This window comes from Rutidosis leptorrhynchoides, chromosome 7 (assembly GCF_046630445.1).
Source record: "Rutidosis leptorrhynchoides isolate AG116_Rl617_1_P2 chromosome 7, CSIRO_AGI_Rlap_v1, whole genome shotgun sequence".
NCBI classification, from domain to species: domain Eukaryota; kingdom Viridiplantae; phylum Streptophyta; class Magnoliopsida; order Asterales; family Asteraceae; genus Rutidosis; species Rutidosis leptorrhynchoides.
In genome coordinates, this window is record NC_092339.1 from 174,853,428 (window position 1) to 174,862,951 (window position 9,524).

Consider the following 9,524-nt stretch of genomic DNA (forward strand, 5'->3'; position numbering starts at 1 on the left):
CAGGTGGATTACAATACTAATCCTTAGGGTTAGGCTAGTGGGAAAAGGGTTCAGAAAAACATCTGAGCTAGGAAAGGTAAATTCTCCAAGTCGGTACGGCGAAAAGCAGACGGGTAGCAAGCACGTAATCAGGTATAATAACTACAGCATCCTATATCGTCTATAGCAGTACATAGCATGGCAATAATAACAGTACTAAGAAGAAGTAACATGCAATCAAAAGCAGATAGTAGCATGCAGTAGAGAGAATAGCAATAGCTTACAACAAGTTCGCATAGTAGTAAAAGGAAGCGGTAGCATGCAGTAAGTTCATACAGCAGTAAAGTAAATGGTAGCATGCCGTAGTAATAAGCAGTAACATGCAGTAATATCTATCAGTAGCATGCAACAGTTCTGGAGAAACAGTTAAACAAGCAAGTTGTAGATTAGTCCTATTAGTGAATACTACTTGGCCTGGCCTAGACTCACTAATGCAACCTAATTCCCTACAACCAATGCTCTGATACCAAATGTGACGCCCCGTACAAAACCATCGTGTACGATTCGTCAACAATAGGATCTTTACACGGTCAAGTACTACATGCTGTGTATAAACCAGTTTTGCATTCATAAAAGATAGCGTTTATAAAAGATAATGTGACACAAAGGTCGTTACAAAGTCATTATTTGATAATAACATAAACTACGAATGCAAAGGAAAAGTTTCATGATTGAGACATCTCTAAGTAATGCAGCGAAAATTCTAGCGCAATAGGTCCTTAACAACAAGTTTAACACCAAGACAGCAAGTCTAAACAGCGGAAGCAACAACGTCTAAGCACCTGAGAAATACATGCTTAAAAAGTCAACACAAATGTTGGTGAACCATAGTTTGTAAACAGTAAAGTAATGTAGACCACGAGATTTCAGTGCTTCAACCAGCAGTTTAAATCAGTATTCAAAACAGTATGAAAAGTATATGTTTAACCGTGGGCACATGGTAACTAGACTTAACGTAAATATAAATATCACCCCCTAAAAGTACACCTGGCGAGTACGTATGTCCTCGAAGTATTAAACACTCGTTAAATGCTAGTGCGACTAGCCCGAGTGGGGATGTCAAACCCTATGGATCCATATCTAAGATTTCCGTCTACCGATTCAAAAACCAATAGTTAAACGTTACCGTGCTAAGGGGAAAGTTTATGCCATTATATAACCCATACATATGTAAAGTTTAAGTACTCGTGTCAAATAAGTAAAACATAAAAAGCGCATGTATTCTCAGTCCCAAAAATAGTAAAGTAAAAAGGGAAGCTATAACTCACAGTGATAAGAGCGGTAAAGTCGATAATGAAAGTACGCAAGTAGTAAGTCGGTCCGAAAGTTCGTCAACCTAAGTCAAAGGTTACTAGGTCAGTATGTTATCCTCATAAGTTCAAATAGTGCATAAAATAAGTTTAAGTGTCATCATCATCATCGTTCATCATCATAAAAGCTAAGTACGTTTGACAAGAATAGAGATCGAAACAATAGGCTGACTTCGGTCAGCTTTTACGACCTCTACGTAAATCGAAAAGACGTGTAATCAGTGGATATGGCTCCGTATATGAGTCCCCTAGTTTCTGACCAATTTTCAGAACCAAACTCGTCTTCGTTTGACCGTGGTGATGGTTTAAGTGCAAGTAGGTCAGAAATTTCAGCACAACGTTAATAGGGTGTAATGACTTTCGGAAGGCCATAAATCCTAAATCGAAACTCGGATTAAGATGAGGTTTAAACGGAAAATCATCTACTCGAACCAAAATAACTGAAAATTAACTTTCTAGTAGCCCAGGTGGTCTAATCAGTTCCCGAAAACAGTAAGCAATGTGCTCCAGTGGGGTTCTTAGTGCTTGTTGCTCATCACGGTTCTCATCCTTGATGCTTCTAGCTTCAAGTGTACAACTCGTTGATGGGTTAGCATCACCTTGACCAAGATTCTACCATCAACACACAATATGTTAAGACCAAGTAAGAACAAAACTCATTTAAGAGTCTTAGATGGATGATGAACCAAGGTTACATCATATCCTTAGTCTTAACACAATTACAAGTTACATTTACAACTAAAGCTACAAACTTTACTTCAATCAAGCAAGCATGAACATAATCTAATTCAAATGAAGTGATGGAACCCTAAGCTAGAGAGCTTGGATCCCTTTCACACAAGTTATAAGGTCACAAAGCTAGAAAGCTTGAACCTTTAGTGTTCTTGAAGAACTTGAAGCATAAAGCTTAGATCTTTAAGTTATATGAAGACCATAAACACAAGTTTTGATTTTTATAACAAAATAATGAGATCATAAGTTAGAAAACTTAGATCCAACAAAAGATATAAAGATCAAAGTTAGAAAGCTTGCATCTTAATTGTTCTTGAAGATCTTGAAGCATAAAGCTTGGATCTTAAGTTACATGAAGATTACAAACACAAGTTTGAATCTTTATAACAAAATAGCAAGATTAAAGTTAAAAAAATATAGATCTACAAAGTGGGTGAAGATTCAAGGCTAGAAAGCTTGAATCTTCCATGTTCTTGAAGGATTCAAATCCATGTTTGAATCTACAAGATGTAATAAAGATCAAAGCTAAAAAGCTAGACCCATGATGATGATGATGATGATGAATTCGTGAAGATGAGAAGGAGAAGAAGAAGAGAAATTCAAAATACTTACATTTTTTAGAGAGATAAATACTAGAGAGAGAATTAGAGAGTGAGTGTGTGTGAAATGCAAATGAGAGCAAGTGTAAATGGATGGAATAAGACTAGTATTTATAGGTGGTGAGGTGAGGGTGGGGTGTCAAAAACGTGGGAACATGGGGGGAACAAGGGGGACAACTTTTTGCTTTATGGTTAATGGTTGTCTAAAGTTGGTGCTTATGTTAGGATCCCATGCAACATTAAGGATAATACTTGACATAAATGTTAGCATGTTCCCTCTAATAAATGGGCATTTGTCTTACTTATTAATGGGTCACTAGCTATTAATAATTGGGCTAATTAAATGGTCCACTAACTAGTGTAGGGTGGGCTAAGGTCCAACAAGGTAGAAAGTCCAACAAGACTAACTAGTAAGCATAAGTAAATTACTACGCGTAATTAAGCATCCAAAAACCCAAATAATTATTATTATAAAATAATAATTAAGATTTCGTAGTCATAATATTCCGATTACGACAAATGTTAAACGTGTACGCAGTACGCAGTTTGTTCGTAACGTCAAGTGACACTAACGGTCATAAAGGCTTCCGGTGATCAAGTTAAGCATCCTTCATACTTAAAGGCACATTTTAACACATAAATGAAAGTAGGCCAAGTGTAGTAACATTCCAGAATATAAAATAGCACAGTACGCACAAATACGCAGTTTCGCGAAAGCACAAAGCACAAAAGCAAGTCGAAAAAGCCGGGTCGTTACAGAAGACAACTACCTTGGGTGTAAATTTTTCGGTGGGTCTATTGCACGACACCTGAAAGACTTTACTTTCAAGCAATGGTCTTTTGAAACACGACTCACCTTGGAAGACTTTACTTCTAAGCTTCGGAAGACTTGACTTCCTAAAAACAACATGGGAGGACTCGACTCTCCCGGAAGTGTTTAAACACTTGTTTGATTAATTTAAGGTCCTTGGACCCCACTTCCCACACATCTAGCTTTTATGCTAGTTTTAAGAAATAGGAAGCAGATACTACATTTCCGTATTTTAAAGGGTACCATGGCTTTTGGCCATGGCGTGTGTTGTCTGAGCAATACTAGCACGAAGCCATTGCTCTTCATCAAGAAGACAGCATAGGTTGAAGCTCAAGGCTCCTATTCCTACAGTACGATACACCGGTGTAATACATCGTGAAATGATACATTAACCAATCTCAGTATAAAATGATGTAGATTAGGAAGTCTCCTACACCAAGTAAGACGGGCATTCGGAAGACTTAACTTCCTTTATGGATGGACTTGAATCATCCTACAATTTTGGGTTTTTATACCCTGGAAGACATTGCTCCCTTATTACACACACACTCACGCAAAAGAAAATACAAAACACCAACACCATTAAGGTACTTGCACAATTTAACTTACAAAGGTGATAACATTTGCTTCATAAAACAACTACACTTGAATGAGCCAAAAAATTTAAAAACTCCCAATTTTTTAACAATTTAATCAAAAATAAGACTCAAGCCAACTGTATTACATCCACGAGAATTTATATATCTCTCCCCCCACACTTAAGATCATGTAATGCCGTCATTTAAATGAAATCATATAAAATATATATAAATTCGAGAGGACAATAGAGTGAATGGGAAAAACATAACCGGATGTAGAGCAATATAATCGTGAAACAGAGTGACAGACGGCTCTGCACTGACAGCCATTCCTCGATTGTCATCACATGATGGTACCTGCAATGATTACAAAAGAATAAAACACAAAAAGAAAAATATTTTTGGATTTTTGGGTTTTTCAATTTTTTAGGAATTTTAGTTTTAGAACACACACATTAAACAAATTATACAAGGATATACACTGTGCAAGTTTATTAACGAGTCTTGCACTAGACTCCACCTTCCTCTCAACTGATGCCCGGATGATACGCGGTTCCATCCTTCAACCCACTGGAACCTTTAATCGAATTTCTATAACCAATCACATTTAATAACCAAACATGCGCCATCTTCGACTCCTTGGTCAACTCACTAAGCTTTTCCTTTTCCTTGTTAGAAAGATTTGAAATCAATATGTTCCTGACATGCTCATCTTTCTCAGACATTGAATTCCTAACCTGATTATACAACTTCCTCATTAATTTATCAATAACACTATCCTCGGGCGGTTTATCAATAAGCTTCTCCTCTACCTTTCCCCCACACTTATTAGGTTTACTAGCTTCAGTTTCAACACTAGTAATTACATTCACAAAATCTACAGTTGCGAGTGGTGGTTTAACACTAAAATTAGTCTGAAAGCATAAGGTTTTACCTCTATCCCTCAAAATCAATTTACAAGTTCTCCAGTCAGTTAATGTACCGGCAGTTGCTAAAAATGGTCTACCTAAAACAATGGGTACAACCTTATCCTTCGGCATATCGACAACTAGAAAGTCAGCTGGGAACTCTAATTCACCTATTTTAACCACCAAATTTTCAGCAATCCCCGTGGGTTTACTAACCGACTGGTTAACTAATCTAACTCCAGTTTTAGTCGACTTAAGCTCATTCAAAGCCAAACGTGAATAAACAGATAATGGCATAAGATTGATACTCGCACCTGAATCAGTTAAACACTTAAAAATTTCAGAGTCATCAATCCTACTTGGTACTATGAATGGCCCGGGATCACCTAACTTTGGTGGCATATCACTCTTCTTCAAAATAGCAGCGCATTCAGCTTCTAGAAACGCGGAGGATGCCTGCTCACCCTTCTTTGCCATTAAATCCTTCAAAAATTTCCCATAATTTGGCATACCTGCTGATATTGCTTAAAATGAACATATATTTAGTCGCAATATATGCCCAAAATAATAGGTTTTTAAATGTATTTATTGTAATTTCTACTTGTAATTGTATAAATAAATAAAAGTGAAGACGGAGTGCTAAAATGAAGAACTCATCAAGAAATCGTTTACACATGTCAAGGTACAAGTCAATGAACAAAAAGTACAAGAAACTAAATCATGGAATTTATTATACAAGAAAGTACAAGCCATGGAGCATGAAGAACAAGTTCACTAAGCATGGGTATTTTTTTCGACACACTAGTGAATAAGGGATCTGACAAAGCTTGAAACATAAAAAAAAACATATAAGTTGGTTCATATGAAACAAGGGATGCTGCCTTTTTTCTTTTATTATAATAAAAAAAAGGCACAAATGCACAATACTTGATTTAGGGGATATGAGCATGATGTTAAATGATGATGATAATAATATGTGGAGTAATATAAAAAGAGAGGGAGTCAGACTTCTTGAAAACACACATACGCATATTGTTTCACAAGTGTGTTGTCAAAGTTACTCAATATTCAATTCACATTACTGTCATTCATATTTTTATTCACAAAGAGAAAAGGGTGTAAGCACAAATATTCATAGAAGTTACGGAGTACTTCTATTTTCAGTTTCAATTTCTATTTCACTTGTAGTAAATTAGTAGTTTGGGTATTGTAAAAGATTATCGTACGGGTGATTTTCTATCAAGTTTCTACCGCATCGAATTAATGGAAGCTAAGAACTTTTCTGTAAGTGTTATTTATTTTTCTACCATGTTTAGTAGCTAATTTGTTATTATGCTTATTTAACCAAAGTAGTTATGATGTTTGACTAAAAATAGGAAATGGGTTAATTTAATTTGTACAACGGTTAATATTTAGATAAAGAACGACCTTAAGGAAGATTGGGATTTTAACTATTAATGGGTATGGTAAAATAATTAAGTGACAACCTGTTAAATTACCACTATTTATAATTTACTATATGTATAAATAATCACATACGTTGACTGGACACGGAAGACGGGTTATTTACATATATGGTAAATTATTCATTGAAACAGACACATGAATGGATTAATGGTTAAAAGACTAGTTAAAATTAAGGTGGGTTACATTCAGTGACAACTGGTGTAATTATTGACATACGTGACAACCGCGTCAAACCATCTAAATAGTAATTAGTTAGAATATTTAACTGTGGTTACAAGATAGAATGACGAGGACACTCGTATTTGATGCTTGTAATTATAGGACTGCGCTGGACAACTCCAGGTGGACATATTAAATATTCTACGGGTATAAAGGAAAATTAACCCAGGGTAAAAAGTAAAAAGTAAAAGTCAAACATCGTAACTACGGAAGTTAAATAAGCATAATACTCTTTTTATTGTATTTTCATCTCGTTTAGTTAAAGTTACTTTTTATTGTACTAAATTGGCATTGGTGTCTAACAGGGTAACAAAGTTAGATTTTGTAGTATTTAAAAGTTAAAAAAAAAAAAACTCGAAGTAGTTTATAGGACATAAAGATTGTTTTTTTTTTAGTTTATAGGACCTATTTACAATTTTTTTGTTTTTTTTTGTTTTTTTTTTGTGAATTGGGAATGGTAATTGAGACTTTGTAATGTGAATGGTACTGTAATGGTAACTTGACAGCACAAGTATCTGGTAATGTGCGTACTCATTCAATTGTCCAATTGAGAGAATATATCATTTCTCAAAAGTCCAATTCAAGTGACTCTTGTCTGCCACTATATTTGGTTTATTATTTTTATTTTTTTCCATCGAACGTGCATTTGATTCAACCAACGTTCCTATCTACCAGTCAATTCGCGATCTCTTGTACCTTGAGCTTGTTGACTTGTACACTTTCATTTATGCATTAAGGAACAGTCAATTCGCTTTTTTTTCACACACTAGAGGTGTGTGAAACCGAGTTCATTTTCTACTTTAAAAAAAAGGTATATATATATATATATATATATATATATATATATATATATATATATATATATATATAAATATTAAAAAAATACAATCTGTGTTGGAACTAGCTTTTTGAAAGTAATTGATGTTTATGGAATATGTTGACTTGTGACTAGCTCCTCATGTGACATGGTATAAAAAAATTAGTTTTTTTTCCTTCTCTCATTGTAAAAAAAAAGTTCGATAAGATAAAAGTAATAAAAAAAAGGGTCACAAAACCGAAAAAAACTAATTTTTATTATTATGGATTGAAAATCGAATTTTAAAATATTTTAAATTTGGTGTCATGGTTTGAAAAAAAAAGAAAAAAAAATTGCTTTTGATAAATTGGTAGAATTAAATAAACAGTTTTGAATAGGTAATGAATGTACAAATTGAAAAAATCACCAATACGTTCACCACCTGTAACACGATCTAGGAATCTAACTAATCTCACTACGATAAATTTTTCGTTAGGATCGTCATCTAATCGTGCGTCCTCACCGATTCAACTTTCTGAAAACCCGACTTTTGAACCAGAAGCAATCATTGAGCACCCGGAGGATATTCAAGGACAATTCAGAGATCCTGAACCACTAATTAATCCTCTTGAACCTCCAATCATTCAACCAGAGGTTGTCGAGGAAGAAACCATTAAATCAGAATCCTCTAGTGATTCAGATTCAACAAATTCAGTCATGGAAAATCAGGAACCTCTAAGTATGGAAGATCTAATGAGAGCCACACGTACTGGCCAAGGTCACGCCATTACTCAACCAGACATTAATGCGCCAGATTATGAAATCAAAGGACAAATCCTACATATGGTAACTAATCAATGCCAATTTAGTGGTATGCTAAAAGATGATCCAAATGAACATCTTCGAACCTTTAATAGGATCTGTACTCTATTTAAAATCAGAGAAGTTGAGGATGAACAGATCTATCTCATGTTGTTTCCCTGGACTTTAAAGGGAGAAGCCAAAGATTGGTTAAATCGTTACCTGAAGGACCGATTGATACATGGGATGTTTTAGTTGAGAAATTTCTTAAACAATTCTTTCCGGCAACTAAAGCCGTGAGACTTCAAGGAGAAATTGTTACGTTCGCGCAAAAGCCAAATGAAACATTATATGAGGCGTGGACAAGATTCGAAAAGTTGTTGAGAGGATGTCCTCAACACGGTTTAGGCACTTATCAAATAGTACAAATATTCTACCAAGGTGTCGACGTTGCTACACGAAAATACATCGACACAGTAACTGGTGTTTCCATTATGAAAAAAACCGCAACTGAAGCTCACAAAATTATTGATAATACAGCATCCCACTCACATGAATGGCATCAAGAAAAAGATATTTTTCGTTCATCTAAAGCGGCTAGAGCCGATTCTAGCCAGGACTTTGATTCCATTTTCGCAAAGTTAGATACTTTCGAGAGACGAATGGAAAAGATGACTAAAGATATTCACTAAATACGAATCAGTTGTGAGCAGTGTGGAGGACCACATTTGATGAAAGATTGTTTCGGTGTTGAGCAAACGATGGAACAACGTGAGAATGTTTCCTACATGAACCAAAGGCCGGGAAATAATTATCAAAATAATTATCAACCGCCAAGGAATAATTTCAACCGACCTTACAACAACCCTTACAATCCAAATGGGCCTAACAATAACTCGTATAACCAACAAGGTCCTAGCAATCAACTAAGACCCGGTATTCTTAATAAGCCACCACAAACCGACGAGAAAAAGCCAAACCTGGTGGAAATGATGACAAAGCTCATGGAATCCCAAGCACAGTTTGTTGCATCTCAAAAACAAACTAATGAACAAAACTCGCAATCATTCAGACACCAACAAGCTTCTATCCAAAACTTGGAACAAGAAGTAAGTAACCTAGCAAGGTTAATTGGTGAAAGAAAGCCAGGGAGTTTACCGAGTGACACGAATACCAACCTTCGAAATGAAGCAGCCAAAGCAATTACCACCCGAAGTGGTTTGACGCTTACGCCACCTGTTATACCAGTCATTTTCGATTATCC

The 9,524-nt window shown here is 35.4% G+C and overlaps 1 non-coding gene across 1 annotated transcript; it reads right to left on the reverse strand.

Annotated features, from left to right (window-relative positions):
• Nucleotides 1-8,559: 8,559 nt before the first annotated feature.
• On the reverse strand, nucleotides 8,560-8,666 carry LOC139861002 (small nucleolar RNA R71). Its single transcript, XR_011763624.1, has one exon. It is a non-coding gene; the product is annotated as a small nucleolar RNA R71 (small nucleolar RNA).
• Nucleotides 8,667-9,524: the final 858 nt, after the last annotated feature.